Source organism: Sus scrofa, chromosome 1, assembly GCF_054392235.1.
Source record: "Sus scrofa isolate SSC_HxYL_T2T_F1_AM1 chromosome 1, Sscrofa_HxYL_maternal_Yorkshire_Landrace_v2.0, whole genome shotgun sequence".
NCBI classification, from domain to species: Eukaryota; Metazoa; Chordata; class Mammalia; order Artiodactyla; family Suidae; genus Sus; species Sus scrofa.
This window is the reverse complement of record NC_139383.1, coordinates 49,721,677-49,744,408: the sequence shown is the minus strand read 5'-3', so window position 1 is coordinate 49,744,408 and position 22,732 is coordinate 49,721,677.

Below are 22,732 nucleotides of genomic sequence, written 5' to 3'. Positions count from 1 at the left end.
ACGCCTGTAATTAACACAACATTGTAAACGAACTATACTTCAATAAAAAGAAAACAATCTCATTTATGATCTCAAAAATAATAAAACACCAGGAATAAATTTAATTACTGGCAATTGTACACTGAAAACTATAAAATATTGTTGCAAGAAAAATGAAGAAGACAAAGAAATGAAAAAATATTCTGTGCTCATGGACTGGAAGGGTTAAATTATGATAATGTCCATATTACCTATAGCAATCTACAGATTTAATATAATCTCTATTAAAATCTCAATGACATTTTCCACAGAAATAGAACAGAAAACTTAAAATTTGTATAGTATTACAAAAGACTGCAAATAGCCAAAGCAATCCTGAAAAAAAAAGAACAAAACATTCCCTTATTTAAATTATACTACAAAGCTATATTAACCTAAACAACATGGTATTGGCAGAAAACAGACATACAAATCAATGGAACAGAATAGAAAGCCCAGAAATAAACTCCTAAACATATGGATAATTAATTTTCAACAAAGGAGCAAAGAATATACAATAGAGAGTCTATTCAATAAATGATGTTGGAAAACAAGACTGCCACACACCAAAAGAAAGAAACTAACACACTATTCTACACCACAACAAAAATGATCTCAAAATTTATTGAAGACTTAAATCTAAGACCTGAAACCATAAAACTACTAGAAGAAAACCTAAGCAGTACACCCTTTAACGCATATCTTTCTAGATTGGTCTTTTCAGGCAAGGGAAACAAAAATAAATGGGACTGCATCAAACTAAAAAGCTTCTGCACAGAAGAAGAACCCTTCAACAAAAGAAAAAGACACCTTACCAAATGGGAGAAGATTATTTGCATATCATATACAATAAGAGATTAATATCCAAAATATATAAAGAACTCATACAATTTAATACAAAAAACAAAAACAAAAACAAAAACAACACATCATAAAAAACCAAACTGATTAAAAAATGGATCTGAACAGGCATTTTTTTTTTTTTTGTCTTTTTGCCTTTTCTAGGGCCGCTCCTGCGGCATATGGAGGTTCCCAGGCTAGGGGTCTAATTGGAGCCTTAGCCGCCGGCCTATACCACAGCCACAGCAACGTGGGATCCGAGCTGCATCTGTGACCTACACCACAGCTCACGGCAACACCGGATCCTTAACCCACTGAGCAAGGCCAAGGATCGAACCTAGTCGGATTCATTAACCACTAAGCCACGACAGAAACTCATGAACAGGCATTTTTCCAAGAAGACATACAGATGAAAAGATACTCAACATCACTAGTTATTAGGGAAATGCAAGTCAAAATCACAGTGATATATTGTCTCATATCCATTTGCATGGTTATTATCAAAAAGGCTAGAGAACACAAAATATCATATCATATCACTTATTTGTGGAATCTAACAAAAATGATACAGAAGAACTTTTTTAAAAACCAGAAACAAACTCATCGATTTCAAAACCAATGTTATGGTTACCATAGGAGAAACTATTGCTGGGGGTAGGAATTGTGAGGGAGGGAATAACATATACACACTACCATATAAAATAGATAATTAATGAGAACCTACAGGAAATCTACTCAACCATATGGGAAAAAAGAATGAGTATATTTATATATATGACTGATATACTTTGCTGTATACCTGAAACTAGTACAACATTGTAAATCAACTCTACTCCCATAAAATTAAATACTAAAAAAAGGCTAGGAGTTACCATTGTGGCTTAGCAGGTTAACAACCCAATGGTGTCCATGAGGATTTAAGATCAGTCTCACTCAGTGTGTTAAGGATCTGGCATCGCCTCTGGGCTCCTTTTTCTCTACACCTTCTCTAGCAGTTATTATTTGCAGGCTTTTTGATGATGGACATTCTGACTGGTGACAAGCAATGCTCTCTTAAAGCAGAGCATCAGGTTAGAATTCGATATGACTCAGTTATTTATCTATATCCCAAAATATGCCTTGTGGATCAATTTGTTATTTTTCTGTGTTCTTTTTAATGCTTACATCAAGGTTCCAAGCCTCAATTTGTGAAATACAGCAAATACTATTACTACTAATACCTGATATATATTACAGTTACATTGTGCTAAATACTGTTTCAAGTACTTTCAGTATATTGTGATTTAATCTTCACAAAAATTCTATAAAATATGGTATTTTATTATCCTTATTTTGTAGAAGAGGCAATTCTGGCACAGAGAGGGTAAATTTGCCCAAATCATTCAACTAGACGAGTCAGCTCTACAGAGCCTCAGGTGAATCAGAAAGTTGTATTTTTACATAAAATCTCTAGATTTGTTAATATTGTTAACTAACTCAAATTTTAAATATGTCAACTAAATATCAGCAAAAGACAAAATATCTGGACACTGAGTGCAGTGTGCATTAAGTTTTTTAAGTCTCGACTTTTAAGATTCCTTGCTCATTTACTTCTTTCACATACTTCTGACTTTGCTCATCGCTGCTGCCTCTTCTGGATCTTTCTATGGGCCATTTATCATACTCTGATCTCTACATTATTAAGTTGGGCTTGTTCATTCATTTCTTCTTACAGGTAGTTCAAAATAAGACTTAGGCATAGTTGAAAGTGGGGGACTGTCCGCAATGGAAATACATATATTTATTGAAAAAAAATCCACATCTAAGTAGACCCATGCAGTTCAAACACATGTTGTTCAAAGGTCAACTCTACACTAAAAAAGAAAGACTTCTGAAAAGGACTTAAGGGAAATGAAAATATTATTCTGAGATGAATAATCTTACCCTCCTTAAGAAGTTCTTTGGGATGAAACGCTGCAGTTTTCTGTCTCACTAGTGGAGTGCATTAAGTCTGTAATAGGATTATATCATCTCTCATCTCCATCCTGTCATCTATAACTTCCTTTTAGAGTGTGAAAACTCCTCATAGAAATTCCTCCCCCACCCTCTTTCTTGTGCGATATTGGTCCCATTTATGCCTTTCTTTCGTTTCTTTTCTTCCTTCCTTCCTTCCTTTCTCTCTCTCCCTCTCTCTTCCTTCCTTTATTTCTGTATATACATTGCTAGTGGTACTAGTCTTAGCATTTAATCTGCACTTTAATTGGGATATTTAATTTGAATCCTTAAGTTTGTCAGGTTTACACCACCTTGTTCACAACATCCAGCAGAAAGGCCAGTCCCATCAGTTCTCCCCTCTCCAAGCTGACATGGTTGAAGGGCTGTACAGGAAATGGATGCTTTTATTCTAGAGATGGAGAGAAACTTCATGAACTGAAGGGCTGGTGTGTGACCTGCAAAACCAAAACCGGGATTGACTAAACTGGGACACCTCTTCCTCTTCCTGGTGCACTAAAATAGAAGATATTCAGCTGACCCCATTTTGTAGTCTGGCATTTGAGGGCTCGTGTGATAAGGGTACATAATGACAGAGAATAAAATCTAAATCATCACCAGGATTTAAAATACATATTTGTGGAAATCCTTTTAAAGATATAACTGATGCTATAATATAATTTTCTAAAAGAGATTATGATTGATGATTTTTTTGTGGTTGAAACATTCCCCCTCGATTTTTGTGAAAGTTCCCTTTTCACTCTTATCCAATAATATAGCCACACAGTTATATAATAATAAATTATATTTTAATGTATTTTCTCAACATTCTATTTTTATTTGTATCTTTCTTAGGAAAAAAAGACTTTTAAGGCCAAAGGAAAAGATTTGGAGACAAAGCTGAAAGAAAGCTGTCAAAGAAGCCTTCCTAGCTACAGAACCCTGAAAACAGCCCAATGACAAACTGCCCAGGAGCTAAGAAGGATTTTTTTACATTTTAAAATGGTTGAAAAATATTAGAAGAAGACTATTTTGTGACATGTAGACATTATACAAAATTCCAATTGTGTCTAAAGTTTTACTGGATTTGTGTGTAGTCTATGGCTGTTTTCATATTTCAATAACTGAGTTCAGTAGTGGCAAAAGAGACTGCATGGCTCGCAAAGTCTAAAATATTTGCCATCTGGCCTTTTTCAAGAAAACTTACTGATCCCTAAATCACAGTAGATTTTTTTTTGCTATAATACTATAATATCTATTCCTTTTTCTTTTTTTTTTTGGCCACATCTGTGGCATGTGGAATTTCCTGGGTCAGGGATCAAACCTTTGCCACAGCAGCAACCTGAGCTACTGCAGTGACAACACCAGATCTTTAATCCACTGAGTCACTAGGGAACTAGGGAATAAAAAATATTTTTATTTTAGTAAAATAAATATAGGTTTCGGTGCATTTTATGGATTGCCAATCACTCTCTTCTGGTTCAGCTGGAAGTTTTTGTCCCAAATCATTCATTTACATATGATTACACTGTAAAATTATTTACAGTCTTGTTAACTGAAACTTTATTCAAATGACTTAATTATTTTTTTATTATTAGGAAAGGTCCATTATTCCTATTTCTGTTTGTATTTGTGCAGAAAACATCTTCAGACTGCACCCAGACTTAAAGTGGAAAGGAGTAAATGAAAGTTAGATTGGTCTTAAGAAATACTCCCAGCATGTCTCAATACTATCTTTCATTGAGTCTCACCATCCCCAACAGAACCCACTTGAATTGCCAACTTGCTATCTAGGAATAATAAAAAGAATTTATGGTGATAAATAAGCGGTGGTGGGGAAACTGGATAGCCATATGTAAAAGAATAAAATTAGAATACTTCCTAACACCATACACAAAAAATAAACTTAAAATGGATTAAAGACCTAAATATAAGACCAGATACTAGAAAACTCTTAGAGGAAAACATAGGCCAAACACTCTCTGACATAAACCACAGCAATATCTTCTCAGATACCTCCTAGAGTAATGACAATAAAAACAAAAATAAACAAATGGGATCTAATTAAAAGTTTCTGCACAGCAAAGGAAACCCTAAACAAAACAAAAAAACCCAAAGAAAGGGAGAAAATATTTGCAAATGAATCAACTGACAAGGGATTCGTCTCCAAAATTTATAAACACCTTCTGCAGCTCAATACTAAAAAAAAAAACAACTCAATCGAAAAATGGGCAGAAGATCTAAATATACAATTCTCCAAAGAAGACATACAGATGTCCAACAAAAAAAAAACACATGAAAAGATGTTCAACATCACTCATTATGAGAGAAATGTAAATCAAAACCACTATTAGGTACCACCTTACACCGGCCTGAATGGCCATCATCAAAACGTCTACAAACTGTAAGAGCCAGAGAGGGCATGGAGAAAAAGGAACACTATTACTCTGTTGGTGGGATTGTAAATTGGTGCAACCACTGTGGAAAACAGTATGGAGAGTCCTCAGAAAACTAAACATAGAATTACCATTTGATCCAGCAATCCCACTCCTGGCCATCTACCCAGAGAAAACCATGACTCGAAAAGACACATGTACTCCAGTGTTCATTGCAGCACTCTATACAACAGCCAAGACGTGGAAACCACCTGAATGCCCATCGACAGAGGAGTGGATAAAGAAGATGTGGTCCATATACACAATGGAATATTTCTCAGCCATTAAAAGGAACAAAATAATGGCATTTTGAGCAAAATGGATGGACTTGGAAATTATCATGCTAAGTGAAGTCAGTCAGACAGTGAGACATCAACATCATATGGTATCACTCACATGTGGAATCTGAAGAAAGGACACAATGAACATCTTTGCAGAACAGATACTGACTCACAGACTTCGAAAAACTTATGGTTTCCAAATGAGACAGGTTGGGGTGTAGGGGGATGAGCTGGGAGTTTGGGATGGAAATGCTGTAATTTGGTTGTGATGATTGTTGTACAACTATAAATGTAATTAAAAAATATTAAAAAATTCTAATCAGGAGGAAACATTTTGTGTCCTTAAATTATGAGAGGGGATTAGCCTAGAAAATGGAACTTTAGAAGGGAAATTTGGATGTACCAGTCTTCCTTTCTCAGTGCAAGCATGCAAATATCTCACAGCAAAAGAAATGGGTGCAACAATCTTTGCCATGCTCTATTTCTGAACAATGGCCATTTATTAAAATTATTTATTGTAATAATAATAAAATAATTATATAGCAGGGTGATAGGATGTTTGGGATTTTCTTTAAAATATCCCAGAGAAATCTGCAAGTTCTATTTACATTTTAAGGTCAGTTTTTATTATCCTCCTAACTCTACTAGGCAGCATTAATTTCTTATATTTTCTGCTTCATAGAATTTTGTTCAGTCATAGTATTTAGTGTGTAGTGTTTAAATTTATATTTCTGTCTCCTCAAAAGGACTGTGAACTTCTATTAGAATATATGGTATATATTTGCAAAGAAAAGTATCTCACTCAAATATTAATAAATATTAGCTTTGAATAGTCAGGTTATTTGTGATTTTTTAAAACAAATTATTTTGTTTCCATTTAATTTTTCTTTTTCTAATATTTTTTTTCTAGCAAATATGCTATAACCTAGTTATCATTCTAGGCATTAGGTAATCATTGTGAGCATAATGAAGCAAAATTCCTTTCCTTGTGGTACTTATATTTTCATGGGATGAATCAGATAAAAAATGTAAAGGAGAAAAGAAGGAAGAGGAAAAAAGAGTAAGAAGAGGAGGAGAAAGGAGGAGGAAGAGATAAAAAATTAATAACACTAGAAATAGATATCAGTAATAGTTGTGGATCATTTGGAGGTGAAAGTAAGCTAAAGGATGATTTTTAATGGAGAAAATTTTGTTAAATAAGGAAGAATGTATAGATGATGTAGCATAATTATTGCTGGGACTTCATCAACATTTATTCTCACAGTGAAAATTTTATTTCAGAAAAAATATATATACTGGAAATGTCAATTCCAAGATAATGTAAAAGGGTTTCTGATGTTGTGGGTAGTGGCGATATTGGGGGTTAGTTGGAAGAATAGACTCTCAATCTCCCTCTGACCACTCCACTGGCTGCCTTATCCCTATAGAAAAATGGGAAGATAATGCACAGTGTAGTGACTATAGTTAATAATACTACATTGTATATTTGAAAGTTGCTAAGAGAGTAGATCTTAAAAGTTCTCACTGCAAGAAAAAAGGTTTGTAACTATGTGTGGTGGTAGATGTTAACTAGATCTAGTGTGGCGGTCACCTTGCAATATATACAAATATCAAATCCTTATGCTATATACCTGAAGCTAACATAATGTCATATGTTGATTACATTTCAATAAAAAAAAGACTGTTTTCTGTGGATTTGCCAGACAAGATGGTAGAATATATTTAAAGGTTTATAAAGTTTGAAAGACTAGGTAACTCATGGGTAAATTCTTTCTTAACAATTTTTTTTGTCTTTTTTTAGGGCCACATCCATGGCATGTAGAAGTTCCCAGGCTAGGGGTTGAATCAGAACTGTAACTTCTGGCCCATTCCACAGCCACAGCAGTTCCAGATCTGAGCCTTGTCTGAAACTTACACCACAGCTCATGGCAATGCTGGATCCTTAACCCACTGAGCAAGGCCAGGGATTGAATCTAGTATCATGGATACTAGTCACAATGGGAACTCTTAAACAAAATTTTATTGAAGTGTAGGTGATTTAAAATGTTGTTTTAATTTCTACTGTACAAAAAAGTGATTCAGTTATACATATACACATATCCATTATAGAGACAGATTACAATATTAAGAACAAATTTTGAAAAGGAGGCAGAATATGGTTCTTTGGCAGAGAGAAATAAATATGAAAAATGGGGGAGTCTGCAGAAATGTGGATTGGAGGAATTTTAACTCCATTCCCCTATTTCCAGGATTGTCATCAAAACTACCATGAGCAGGAATTCTCATTGTGGCTCAGGGGAAACAAACCAGAATAGTATCCATGAGGATGCATGTTTAATTCCTGGCCTCACTCAGTGGGTTAAGGATCCGGCATTGCTGTGAGCTAAGGTGTGGGCTGCAGATGTGGCTTGGAGTTTGTTTACTGTAGCTGTGGTGTAAGCGACAGATGTAGTTTCAATTAGACTCCTAGCCTAGGCCCTGAAAACAAACAAATAAAAACTACCACAAGCAAGAATCACCACCACCATCATTACCATCTTTAACCTGAAGAATGGCTTTTTCTTAATATTATTTGAAATGTGAATAAGTGATCTTTTTAATGTTTTATGTTCATTGGTGCCAAATAATATGATGATATCATTAAAAGCATTGTGCTTGTTTGCAAATAACAGTTCAAGATTTGGTCCTTCAGCCTCCTTTCCAGCCAGATCACCTCGCTACACTGCTCCTGTTTAGTGGTCAAAGGGGATGGAAATAGAGAAGTCACATTTGATCATTTCCTTTTTCTCAGGGAAGTAAGCAATTAGTTCACAGGTTAAGATTTATGGGCTTGCAGAAAGGAAAAAGATATATGGAGTGGCAATGAAAAGTGTCACATGAATAAAATGGATTTCAATAGTGTAGCTTACAGACATTCTCAACACTTACTTTTATATTCAGTTACTTGTATTTTTATTCATTTTCTTTCTTATCAATTAACAAGTAAGTAATCCATTTTGCTATGTCCTTCCAAATTCACTCAAAATAATAATTTAACTTGGCTCTTAAGTACTGCTATCTTACTATTATTGTTTGTGTTTTTTTTTATTTGGACATATGTCCTATGAATCAACAACACTAGCAAAAGTATACAGGGTTTAACCAGTTGGATGAATATCAGAATTCTGATGAAGGGAAATTTCAAATAGACAGTGGAGATAATGTGGCTTATTTAATACACTGGAAAGAAGTCAAGAATTAGACGTGACAAAAAAACTAATGTTCTAGGTAGGTTATTGCTGTTAGCATTGATCTGTACTGGGACCAGGATGATAATAAACTATCACCTGTCCATCCAATGAAGGTCATTATTAAATCTAATGATTGCTTCAGGGAAGAATAGGATGACAATTCTTATGTGAAATTGATGCTTCTACTTTGACATAGGTCTGGGACTAAGAATTTAGTGGGTGTAACAGCTCCTTTGCTGGAGAACACTGCTTATTAGCCCTGAGGATGATGGTAGTTGAAAGGACCAGGTAACATTTGGGTTCAATTTTTTTTCCCTCTGTGAGAGTCAAAACTCAACTTCTTCTGTTGGGGAAGAGGATAATGTGATTTAGGCAACTGTGGAAAAAAGAAATAATAAAACAGTCAAGCCTGAACCAAGATAAAAATTATATATAAAAGTAAAGTCCTTCCATATATAATCCTCTCATACTCAGGGGTTAGACATCAATCAGCCCTTACCATCTCTTGGTTATTCACCCTCTCATTCCTGAGGACGTGTGGCTCAAGGAGCTGAAAGCCCTCACTGAGATGTTACCTGCAGACTTGCTTTCACAGGAAGCTTCTAGACCCAGTCTGCTCTTCCTTCCTTCCTTTCAAGATCATCAGACTTTCTTCTTTATCATCATAATGTCCTACTGGGTGTTATGGACTGACTATATCTCTCCTCCTCCAGAAATCATATGTTGAAGTCCTAACCACCAGTACCGAAGAATGTAACCTTGTTTGGAAGGTCTTTGCAGATAATCCAGTTAAGATCATAAGGATAGACCCTAGTCTAACACTATGGGGTCCTTATGAATTAGGGAAATTTGTACACAGAGATGGAGACACAGGGAGAACACTGTGTAAAGATGAAGGAAAGTATTGGATGATGTATCACAAGTCAATAAAAGCCAAACATGGCCAAAAAACCATCAAAAGCTAGGAAAGAGGTGTGGAACAGGAGACCTCACAGCCTTCAGAAGGAACCACCCTTTAGACAAAATGATCTCAGGCATCTATCTTCCAGAACTAGGAGATAACAAATTTTTTGTTTATTTAAAGTACATAATTTGTGATACTTTGTGATAGCACCCCTAGCAAACTAACACACAGAGAAAGCATTTAGTAGGTAATTCTTCTCTAAAATAATAAAAAGATGAAACAAAGGCACTACTAACTGTTGTCCCAGATTTTTCACAGTTCTTGACAACTAGAGACACTGTGGATATATGAAAGTGGAGGTGAAAGCTGAATTAGAAAACAAGAATATTTGAAAATCAGTATTAAGACTGGGATTTGGGGGTTAGTAGATGCAAATTATTACATTTAGATTATGTAAGAAATGAGCTCCTACTGTATAGCATGGGGAACTACATTCAGTCTCTTGAGATAGACCATGACAGAAGATCATATAAGAAAAAAAAATATATGTTATATTACATATATATGTATGACTGGGTCACTTTGTTTTCAGCAGAAATCGGCACAATATTATAAATCAACTATAATAAAACATTTTAAAAAATTAACCACTAAAACTTTTTGGTAAGCCAGTTGAACTAAAATATGAAAAAAGAAAGAATGAAAGAAAATCTGTATTAACAACCATTATACCCCCACCAGGTCTACTGCTTTACACAGATATGTAACCATCCCGGCTAAAAATAGAAGGATTGCTTTCTAAGAGTTGACCTTGAGAAGCTCTGGATTGAAGGACAGAAAGTAGAGCTAATGGCAGGGATGAAGTACTGCATAAAAATTCTGCAGTTAAAGTAACTGTATAATGTTGAGACAGTCCCATACCCTCCAAAATTCTTCCTTTCCTCACCCCCCAGAGGCCAGGATTTTTGTATCCATTTTCTTACAGGCAAGAGACTTCAGAGTTCTCCTAGGAATATGTTCATCCCAAGAGAAAATGTCTACAATTTCTTATTACTGGACTCTGCCTAATGAAATGGCTAAGTTCCTATTTGATTGCTCCAGAGTGAAATTCAAAATAAATTAAGAGATTCCAAACAGTTCAGTATTGCACCCCTATGTAAGTTAAAGGAAAATGAAAGATTATCAGACATTTGAGAAAAGCCTCCAACATGAATGGTAGAGACCAAAAGATAAATATAAAAAAAACCAGAACTTGTGAAATAAACCCCAGAGACAATGCAAGGGTGGATGGATACATCAACAAGTTTGCACTATCTATGAAGACATTGCTTTTGTGATAATAGTAACAAAACCCAATTGTCTATAAAAGGGTATTATTCCATAATATGGAAAGAGGTTTCAGAAATTTAAAATATGGTAGCAGAAACAGAACAAAATTCATAGATATAAAAGACTGAAGACATTATTCACAAAGTAGGGAGAAAGGATAAAGTAGGAACAAAAGAGAAGGAAAATAGGAGAATATATTTTTAAAAATCAGAGCATCCATCCAAGAGGCCTAATATTTGACAGATAGGGACTCTAGGCAGGGAAACCAAAGTAAATGGGACAGAAGAGATGATCAACAGAGCTGCCATGCAGCTTTCCAACTGAAGGGTCCACCTAATTCACACTCAGTGACCAGTCAAATGTTGGACAGAACAGAGACTTTTATACATGTGGGAGCTCAAGAAGTTATCTTCTTTATGGAAGTCACCAGAGGAAGTGACCCTCCAAAATCAGAGAGTAAACAATACAAGAGAAAGACATGGATCAGAGGACAGAGGATCCTAACAAAGAAAGTGGGCATGGGGGATTCCAACCAAAGGTGAAGGGAAGTGAAGGACTTCAGCTGAACAAGTCTGGGTTAGAGCAGGAGGACAAGGGCTACCCCAGGGAAGTGCCCCCAAGCCAGAATGAACTGGTGAGATACCTGATGTGTTGTACTGAGATGAATCTGAGAGTTTGTCAGGAGATTTTTAAATGTATAAATTAGTAATGGATGCACAGAAGACTAAGCAAGCAAACAGAAGCAAGCAATCAAATAAATAAGCAACAGTAACAAACAAAACACTCTAGTTAATTATAAACATTAGGAAAAAGTAAATGTTACAAAGAATGAAATATAATCATATGTGTACTATAAGAATAAATTGTAACAATTATATATAATCACAATTTTGTTAAAGATGAATTTTGACTTAATGAAAAATTATTATTTCCTTCACCACAATCTGGTGTCAGTGGACTGGCTTTACCACAGGTAGGCAAGCGGATTTTGGTAACATGACTATATTGCAAGAATGGGGTAAGATGTGTGTGTGTTTTTGGTGGTATAAGAGATTTAAAAGATGTACTTCTGGGTAGGGTGAAAATTGATATTATCTAAAAAATAATGATACACTATCACTAGCCTGCTGTTTAGAAATAGGAAATATAAGGAGTTTCCACTATGGTTAAGGATGGTTAAGGATCCATTGTTGTGGTGTAGGTCCCTGGGTGGGAACTTCCATGTGCCATGGGTGCGGCCAAAAAAGAACAAAATAGAATAAAGAAATAATATAGGTTAAAATGATTATCTTTTGGTGGTAAAAGTAATTGTTGAGGAAGGATAGGGCAAGACTCTGGTATTTTTTGTTTAAGTATTTGACTTCTAAAATGCATACACACATTATTTGGAAGAAGGAAAGAAGAAAAAAGAGGGAAAGAAGGAAGAAAGGATGTAGGAAAGGAGGGAGGATTGAAAGGGTGGAGGGCAAGAGAGAAATAAAGGAAGAAAGAGAAGAGAAAAAAGAAAGCAAGAGGGAAAGAGAGTGATTGAAAGAAAGGAAGAAAAAAGAGTTAAGAGAAGGAAAAGTGACCACAGGGCAATAATAGAATGATATACATACTTTAGCAGCTGCAATCTCCAAATCCTTGTCATCATGGTGAGAATTCAACACCCAGCCTCCCTTTCACTGATGAAAGCATACAACTCCTGGATGATCAGTTATCTCATGATTCTGGACAAACAAATTAGCTCAAGGATGACAACATCATTGATGTAGACTGATTTAGATACTGGGGCTGGGGTGAGGTGGGGGATGGGGAGTATGTCTTTCCTTCCCCTGGATTTCTCAGCTCTAATCTTGGGAGCTGCTGGGAAATCTTTGCTGCTCTGTGATTGAATCTTCCTGGAATAAAGTAAACCCAGGGGAAACCAGAGGGTAAGAACACATACAGCCTCAGATATGTGATGATATTGCACCTGGATTTTCTCATGCTTGAAAATGAGTCAAGGTTTTCTTAGTTATCTATGCCAATGTATCTCTTTTGTGCTTTGGCTAGCTTGTTCTGGTTTCTGCCACATGCTACCATGAGTTCTGAGTAAAACTGAGCCTTCTCCCCATTCTCCAGCCCCTTTCTTCTTTGTTCCTAACTTGTTTACACCAGTAACTTCAAGCACTCATAGTTCTCTTTTATGAGACTCCACACTCAGAAAAATCAGCATAAAAACCTAGTTTTGAAAGCAAATTAACATGTCTTATCTGGGGCTATTTGAATGTTGACACAGCATGAAATAGAGGTGAATAATAGGATGTTCTTTTGAATTTTATTTTTTAGGGTATATTATTATTTATATTTTTAAAATAAACATATGTATTTAAGGTGTACAACATGATGATTTGATATACATATACACAGTGAAATGATTACCATGGCCAATTTAATTAACACATTTTCTCACAGTTACTTTTTTTGTGTGTGTAGTGAAATAGTCGAATAATTGATTTTTCCCCAAAATTCAGATATATGTCACATAATGTGTGTAACTATATTTTTCAACCATTTTTCTTCTCATTCTTCCACCTCTTCTATCTTCTAGAAATTTTAAGCCAACTAGAGACAACTTTTTGTTGTTTCGAATTTTTTATCCCACTTCTCTTTCTCCAGGAGGCACACCTTGATTCTGAGAGATGGCCATGGAGATGAGGTAGGTGTGGAAAGTTATGCTTGGATTGTTACAATGTTTGTACAAATCAGTTCCTCAATGAACTTTTCTGGCTAATAGCAAGGAGAAACTGTTTAAAGGGGCATTAACATTTTGTGGTCATTTTGTTGTCTCTGGACTCACATTAATCAAAAGGAAGTCACCGAATTGAGCCTTTTTAAATTTTTTAATTGGAAAGTTCTCAGAAAAAGGCTTTAGTATAAAATACCAAATGGAAAAGCTAAAGATCAGCAAAATTGAAAAACTTAACTAGATAAATACCCACCCTGATTATAATTGTAAAATATAAGTAGGGTGAAATTTTTGGTAACTTGGCCTAATTGTATGTTTACTGCTGACAAAGTATTTAGGGTTTTTTTTTTGTTTGTTTTTTTATTTATATTTTTATTTTTGTCTTTTTAGGGCTGCACCCGTGGCATACAGAGGTTCCCAGGCTAGGGGTCTAATCGGAGCTGTAGCTGCTGGCCTACAGCCGCAGCAATGCAGGATCTGAGCTGCATCTGTGACCTACACCACAGCTCACGCCGGATCCTTAACCTACTGAGCAAAGCCAGGGATCGAACCCACAACCTCATGGTTCCTAGTCGGATTTGTTTCCACTGTGCCACAATGGGAACTCCCAAAGTATTTAGCTTTTATGAGCCATTTATAATTCTTAATGACTTAGCCTAAAACAACACTTTCTGTGTGAATGAGAAGTTTATCAATTGACAAGTGTTACATTTTTGCAAAGAATACTATTATAACACAATCTCCTTCCTGTTCTAGGTAAAATTCAAGCTCAGGAACTTCCCATTGCTGTTGGAGAAGCCATTTGGGTTTTTTTTTCATTAAAGGAAATGATAAAGGTCAGACTGGAACTGAGCCAACACACACTTTATGTGTAAGGAAATGTCAGAACCAGACAGAGGATAGGGGAGTTTATATCCATAATATACGGGTAACTCTTGAATGGTCCTACAAATTGGCAGTGAGGACACATCTGTGTCTAATTAATGGCAATTCTTCAGCATACAATATTTGTGACAAGTTCAATTTATGAAGTTCTCCATCTTTAAACTTTCCCAGAGTTTAAATTTACCTCCTTCCTCCCAATCTCAGGATGCATATTGCATTGAAATTGACCTTCAGAATTATGGGAGGAAAGAAGAATGAGAAAGAGATAGGCTTCTTTCAAATTAACCTGTAATCCTAGAAAATTTACTCCCATCTTCATTGCCTCAGTTTCACATCTTCTTTCTTCACATCATAGAGATTTCCAATAATAAGCATTAGTGTTTTAAAATAGTCAGTAGTCCATATACTATTGAAATTCAAAGTTGTTAATTTTAAGAAAAAAGTTTCCCAGAGTCACTGAAAATAGAGTAAAAGAACACCAATTCTTAAATGCAGACTTCTAGGATAGTTTTCTCTGATCTCAAAGCAACCTGAGATAGACTACTGTGTATCCTACTCTAAGGCTCTCTGAAGATGGAGATTATTTTAATTTCCGCAGAAATCTCTTTTTGAATATTATAATCTCTATCAACAAAACTCCCTTATCTCTAGTGTAAGCCTCTTTTCAATCAGAGTTAAATCCACTTCCCACCTTATACAGCTCTCATAGTAGGGGAAAACCTAGGAAGTACCCCTTATATATAAAAATTTTCTACTTTTTAAAATAGTCATCATCCCATTACCTTCTTTTGAAATTTCTTTTTCTTTTTAGGGCCGCACCTGTGGCAAATGGAAGTTCCCAGTCCAGGGGTTGAATCAGAACTGCAGCTGCTGGCCTGTTCCATAGCCATAGCCATGCCAAATCCAATGTTTTTGGAAACTATGCTGCAGTCTGTGGCAATGCCAGATCCTTAATCCACTGAGTGACGCCAGTGATCAAACCCATGTCCTTACCAATGCTATGCTGGGTTCTTAACTTGCTGAGCCTCAGTAGGAACTCCATTTTTTTTTTTTTTAATTATTGGATTATAGTTGACCTAAAATGTTGTATTAGTTTCAGGTATACAGCAAAGTGAATACATATGTATATGTATGTGTGTGTGTGTGTGTGTGTGTGTATATACATATAAAATTTTTTCCCATATAGGTTATTACAAAATATTGAGTATATTTCCCTGTGCTACATACACAATACAGTAGATCCTTGTTAGTTATCTATTTTGTAGATAGTAGTGTGTATACCTACTAATTTATCCCTCCCCCCATGAGTTCCCCTTTGGTAACCACAAATTTGATTTCAAAATCTTTGAGTTTGTTTTTTTTATAAATAAGTTATTTTGTATCATTATTAGATTCCACATATAAGTGACATCTTAAGATATCCATTACTTCCTTTTTGTAGATTAACCAACCCAAATACTTTATTCTTTCTTAATAGGCTTTATCATCCTACTCATAATTTTGGTCTGCCTTTTCTAGGGTCTTTTTCAAATTCCTGAAACTGCTGTTAAAATATGAAGTTCAACATTAAACCTGTACAAGTACAAGGGAATTGTTGCCTACTCTCATCAGGCCAAGTCCTCTAAGTATGAGTTTATAAAGGGCCCAGTGCTGACACATGGTAATGTCATGGTTTTTTTAATCAGTTCTCACACTTTAAAAATGTGGTCCTTATGTCTAAACAGTGATTTCCACAATGTGGATAATGTTTGATTTGGGACTCAAAAGAATGGGGTGATACATGGCAAAACCTTCCTTTTTTTCCAGCCTGTCATTAATGATGTATTGTACCCCCATTTTGGAACTGTCAAATTTCTTTATCCTGTTGAAAATTTATTCTATCCTATTGAAATGTTTAAATCTTCAGGAAATAGAGAGCTATTTATTGGCCAATTTGACATTGTTATGTAAAGATACCTACTCAATCAGTAGAAGCCAGAGGCTATGTTTGAGAAAAATTGCCACTCTGAGACTCTTCTCAAACATCATGTGCATTTATCTGCAATTTGTACATTAGCATATTTATAACAACACACATGTACATTTATTGCTTATTCTCAGTGTACTAGGCAGTGGGCAGAAGGGAGGCACTGTTCTAGTCTTTGCAAAATTTTGAAAAAAACTTTGCAAATTGCAGCATGTCACAAATAGAATAAGCATCTGTATAAATACGGTCACATGTTTTTACGATATATATATGCTATAATTCTGCTTTTCTATTTTGTAATTTATTTTTTAATTTTTTCTTATTAAGTAGATCCAGGTAGTTATACAGAACATTATTAGACACATGAATCTAAATGTGAGACTCACTTCTTCCCAGACTTATCCTTTTTCTGAAATGAGCTTGAATTTAAGATTTTTTAATGAAGGGGAAATGATGGTTTAACAGATGGCAGATGGGAGCTTGTTCTAGGCTTTTGAAATAGCATAAACTGTCCTATAAAGCATCTATAGAAAGAGACAGAAGGGGAAATGAATAGTATTTTTTGATTAGTATGTTGGAAACAGGTGGGGGAAATGATGGAGGTGATACAGGTGGGTGGGCTTGGGAGGTTCACATGGACACCCAGATTGATTGGCAGTGCAGGAGAAAGCACCACTGAGAGCTTTTGAGGAAGAAGGTAATTTTTTCAGCAGTATAGGAAGAAGAGCTAGCTATCTGCAAAGTGAGAAGAGATAGAATATAAAAAGTAAAAAGAGGAGACAGCATATGGTAAACGTTCAACCCAACAGAAAGCCTTCCAGCAGTCCTCTTTAACTTCCCATTGTAAACTTCCTCACCTAAGAGCAGGCCTCTGAACTCAGTGGAGTGAGAGGAAAGTTTAACTGAAAAGTCTACTTTCCACAAATACCTGTCCATCGGCATGTCAGTGCAGGCACACTACAAGTCCATGGTGGTGGAGTCAAAATGATAACCCGAGTGCTGGTCCCAGTCCTCATGGAACCTGTAGTTTGGGGAGGGATAAAAGATAAGTAAGCAAACAAGAAAACACCTTACAAACTGTACTAGATGCTGCAAAGAGGAAATAAAAATGTGCTTTAAGAGAGATTACTGAAAAATGTAGTATGGGTAAAAAAACTGTTTGGGGCATTCCTGCTGTGGCACAACGGAATCCATGGCATCTTGGGAGCTCTGGGACAGCAGAGTCGATCCCCAGCCTGGCACGAGTGCGTTAAGGATCTGGTGTTGCTGCAGTTGCGCTTAGTTCGCAACTATGGCTCAAATCTGATCCCTAGCCAGATCCCTGGCCCCTGCCAGGCGACCGAAGAAGAAAAAAAAAAAAAAAAAGTTAGTGGTCTTTTGGGAGTTCCTGTTATGGCTCAGTGGATTACAAACCTGACTAGTCTCCATGAAGAGGTAAGTTCAATCCCTGACCTCTGCTCAGTGGGTTCAGGATCCAGCATTGCTATGGGCTGTGGTGTAGTTCCCAGACATGGCTCAGATCCCGAGTTACTGTAGCTGTGGATTAGGCCGGCAGCTGCAGCTCTGATTCGACCTTTAACCTGAGAACTTCCATATGCCACAGGTGCGGCCCTAAAAAGCCAAATAAAAAAAGGAAGAAGAAAACTGAGAGGGCCTTTTAACAGAAGTTTCCCTGAAGAGGTGTGAGTTGAGATTAGTCATGAAATCAGAGAAGTCAGCCATCAGGAGAGTGTTTCAGGTAGAGGAAACACTCTTTGTGATGACCTTGAGGCAGGAAAGAGCTTATTGTGTTGGAAAATTTAAAGAAAGCCAGTGTGGCTGGAACATGAACTCAAGAATAGGAGCAGAAGAGGTGAGGCTGTGTCCAATCACAGTCTTGTAGGCCATGTTAAATTATTTTATTTTTTTCTAAGTGAAGTGGGAATCATTGGAGTGCTTTTAACAGGAGTGTGACACGGTCAGATGTATATTTTTAAAAGATTGCTCTGGCTATTGTACTGAAAATAGCTGTAGCAAAGTCGGCAGGGTTATCAACAGATACAATAATCTAGGCGAGGCGTTAAAGCAGCGGCAGCTGGGAGGAAGAGAATCAATATATTTCTGTTGTTGAGTTGATAGGACTTGGAGGTAGATTAGATGCAAGTGATAAGAAGGGAAGAGGGGTTAAAATCAGCTCTTAGTTTTGAACAACCAGGTGAACGGTGATACCATCCATGGGAATGTAGAAGACACAGGATAAAACCTGGCTGGGGTGAGTATTGTTGGCACTATATTTTATTTGTTTTTGTGGGTTTTTTTTTTTTTCATTTTTTCTTTTTATCTTTTTAGGGCCTCACTGGAGGCATACAGAGTTTCCCAGGCTAGGGGTCTAATCAGAGCTACAGCTGCCAGACTACGCCGCATCAACGCAGGATCTGAGCTGCGTTTGCAACCTACACCGCAGTTCACAGCAATGCCAGATCCCCCACCCACTGAGCCAGGCCAAGGATCAACCCACAACCTCATGGTTACTAGTCAGATTCATTTCTGCTGTGCCACAGCTGGACTCCGGCACTATATTTTAGATAAATGAAATTCGAGATGCCTATAAGACATTGAGTTGGAGATAACAAACAACTGTCTGATACAAACAATAGAAGAGTAGGTCTGGAGCTTAGATACATATAGACATTTGGAAGTTACCAACATATAGATTGTATAGAAAACACTTATAAGAAGTACACCTATTCCGTGCATGGGAAATATTCAGGATACATAAATAGGTATATTTAAAAAATTATTTTATTGATATATAATTGATTTACACTGTTGTGTTAATTTCTGCTGTATAGCAAAGTGATTCAGTTATACATATGCATGTATTCTTTTTCATATTCTTTTCCTTCATGGTTTATCACAGGATACTGAATACAGTTCCCCGTACTATACAGTAGAAGCTTGTTGTTTATCCATCCTGTATATAATAGTTTGCATCTGCTAATCCCAAACTCCCAATCCATCCCTCCCCCATCCACCCTCTCCCTTGGCAACCTCAAGTCTGTCTGTAAGTTTTAAATAGGTATATTCTACCACAAAGTTAAATTCACCATTTTTGATATCTCAGATTATAAAAACTTTAGATTTTACTCTAGAATGGGCTTTAGTGCCTAACAGGATATTATGGAAACTTTAGGATATATTTCAAGATGGAATTCTTAATTAGCTTTAAAGGCTACATTCTGCCAGGCAAAAGGTGAATAATTCAATTATGATCCTCTAATGCAAAACTTTAGCTCTTCTCAGTTTTGCATTTGTTACCTGGCTTCCGCTATTGGGCCCAAAGGATTTTTTCTTTATCCCTTTCACAGATGGTTGAGGACATTTGTATGAAGTCACTAATTAGGATGACTGCATTATATTCTTCTTCTTGCCTTTTAGCTGTTATGATAATCAAAATTAGCATTTTGGAGTAATCTTTTACACCTTCAAATTGTTTTTAAAAACACTAATTATTCCTCAATACACTCTTGTGTAAAAGGAATGTTTTTATGGATTTAAGGATGGGAAAACAGGTAAATTGATACAATTTTGACAGCTGTTGTTTATTTCAACTGTCAGTGAAATTGCTAGATGAAATTTCTTAGCTGGGGAGTACAATGTTACTTTTGAAAGAAGAGAGTGACAAAGAATGAGGTCATGGCCATAGGAAAGTTAAGTTTCAGTTATTCTAAAAACTAAGAGATTGAATCCTAAGTAGTTGAATTATCATCTATGTAATTAAATAAGAAAATAACCATATATATAAACTTTTATATATGAAAGCTATATATATAACTATACATTAATTTAAATCTTTAAAATGCTATATGTTATATAAAACTATGCCTATATATAATACATGAGCATATAATTTTATATATATTTTATACATACAACTAAAATTTCCTCTTTATCAGACTTGGAATGTCAACAATTTTACATAAAATATTTGGAAAAAACTTTTCATCTTCATAATCTAAATAAATAAACATAATTTAATATTTATAAATGATTTAGGTTCATCCCTATACACCTTCTCTATTGCATTGCCCTACAGTATTGTGAGGCCCCCCCTCCCAGGAGCCGGGGAAGGTTTCCTTCTGGTCTCTCCACAAGAGGGCAAACAAAGGATGATGGTACTCCTGTCTTTATCTGCTTTCAGTACTCTGCTCCCTGTTCCTGTCTATAACTCTTTTCCTAACTTTTCCTTAATTTACTTATTTCTTACCAGTCTCAGCAGACTAAGTCCATGCCCAAGGAACTCTACTGAGTAAAAATCAACGAAAAGGTAAGTTTTTTCCTACTTTTTTATTTATTTATTTTTTATTAAGCTCCTTAGCTCTGTTTAGAGAAGTGAGTTATAATCAAAATTATAGAAATCCATTATACTTATCAGACATATACACATGAGTACGTATCATTTTATACAAATCATATAGCTACATACAAAATGATTCTGGATTACTAAATATAGATTTTCATTTGGATTATCTTTCTATAGAGCCGTGAACACAGCTAATTAAAAAATTTGCAATATGGATTTATTCCAGGAACGAAAGTATAATTTAATAATTTTTTAAAAAAATCATTAGATAGAATTCACCACATTAATAGATTAAAGTGAAACTGACAGCACTGATGGCCTGAACTTATTCAGAACACAGATTGGGACTTGAACACATGTACTGGGACTCAAAGTCAGCCTAAACCCAGATTGGGATGTGAACCCACATGCCGGAACTTGAACCTGGCCAAAACCCAGGTTGGTACTCAAACCCACGGTTTTATTTCTTTTTAATTTTATTTATCTTTTAAAATGACTCGATGAATTTTATTACATTTATAGTTGTACAACAATCATTGCAACCAAATTTTATAGGATTTCCATCCCAAGCTCTTAGCACATCTCCTCATCCCCCAACCTGTCTCATTTGGAAACCATAAGTTTTTCAAAGTCTGTGAGTCAGTATCTGTTCTGCAAAGATGTTCATTGTGTCCTTTTTTTAGATTCCACATGTGAGTGATACCATATGATGTTGATGTCTCACTATCTGACTGACTTCACTTAGCATGATAATTTCCAAGTCCATCCATTTTGCTCAAAATGCTATTATTTTGTTCCTTTTAATGGCTGAGAAATATTCCATTGTGTATATGGACCACATCTTCTTTATCCACTCCTCTATCGATGGGCATTCAGGTGGTTTCCACATCTTGGCTGTTGTATAGAGTGCTGCAATGAACATTGGAGTACATGTGTCTTTTCGAGTCATGGTTTTCTCTGGGTAGATGGCCAGGAGTGGGATTGCTGGATCAAATGGTAATTCTATGTTTAGTTTTCTGAGGAATCTCCATACTGTTTTCCACAGTGGTTGCACCAATTTACAATCCCACCAACAGAGTAATAGTGTTCCTTTTTCTCCATGCCCTCTCTAGCTCTTACAGTTTGTAGACGTTTTGATGATGGCCATTCAGGCCAGTATAAGGTGGTACCTCATAGTGCTTTTTTTTTTTTTTTTTTTTTTTCTTTGTCTTTTTGCCATTTTCTTGGGCCGCTCTCGTGGCATATGGAGGTTCCCAGGCTAGGGGTCGAATCGGAGCTGTAGCTGCTGGTCTACACCAGAGCCACAGCAACGTGGGATCCGAGCCACGTCTGCAACTTACACCACAGCTCACGGCAATGCCAGATCCTTAACCCACTGAGCAAGGCCAGGGATCGAACCCGCAACCTCATGGTTCCTAGTCAGATTCATTAACCACTGAGCCACGACAGGAACTCCCCTCATAGTGATTTTGATTTACATTTCTCTAATAATGAGTGATTTTGAACATCTTTTCATGTGTTTTTTTGGCCATCTGTATGTTTTCTTTGGGAACCCACAGTTTTAAATTAGAATCACCCTGTGTCTGGACTTAACTGAGATTCTGGTTCTTTACCTTCTGTGCATAAGGAATTCAGCAAGAGACAAAGTGATAGGCAAGAAATAGATTTATTAGGATAGGATACTTGTGAGAGATGCAAGTGGGCAGGCAAAGAAGTTCTGCCCTGAGGATCCAGTGGGCTACAGTTTTATTATCCAAGGGGAGTAAGTGTCAGAAAAGACCACCTCTTCCTTTCTGGGAGTACTAGCTCCTCCTGATA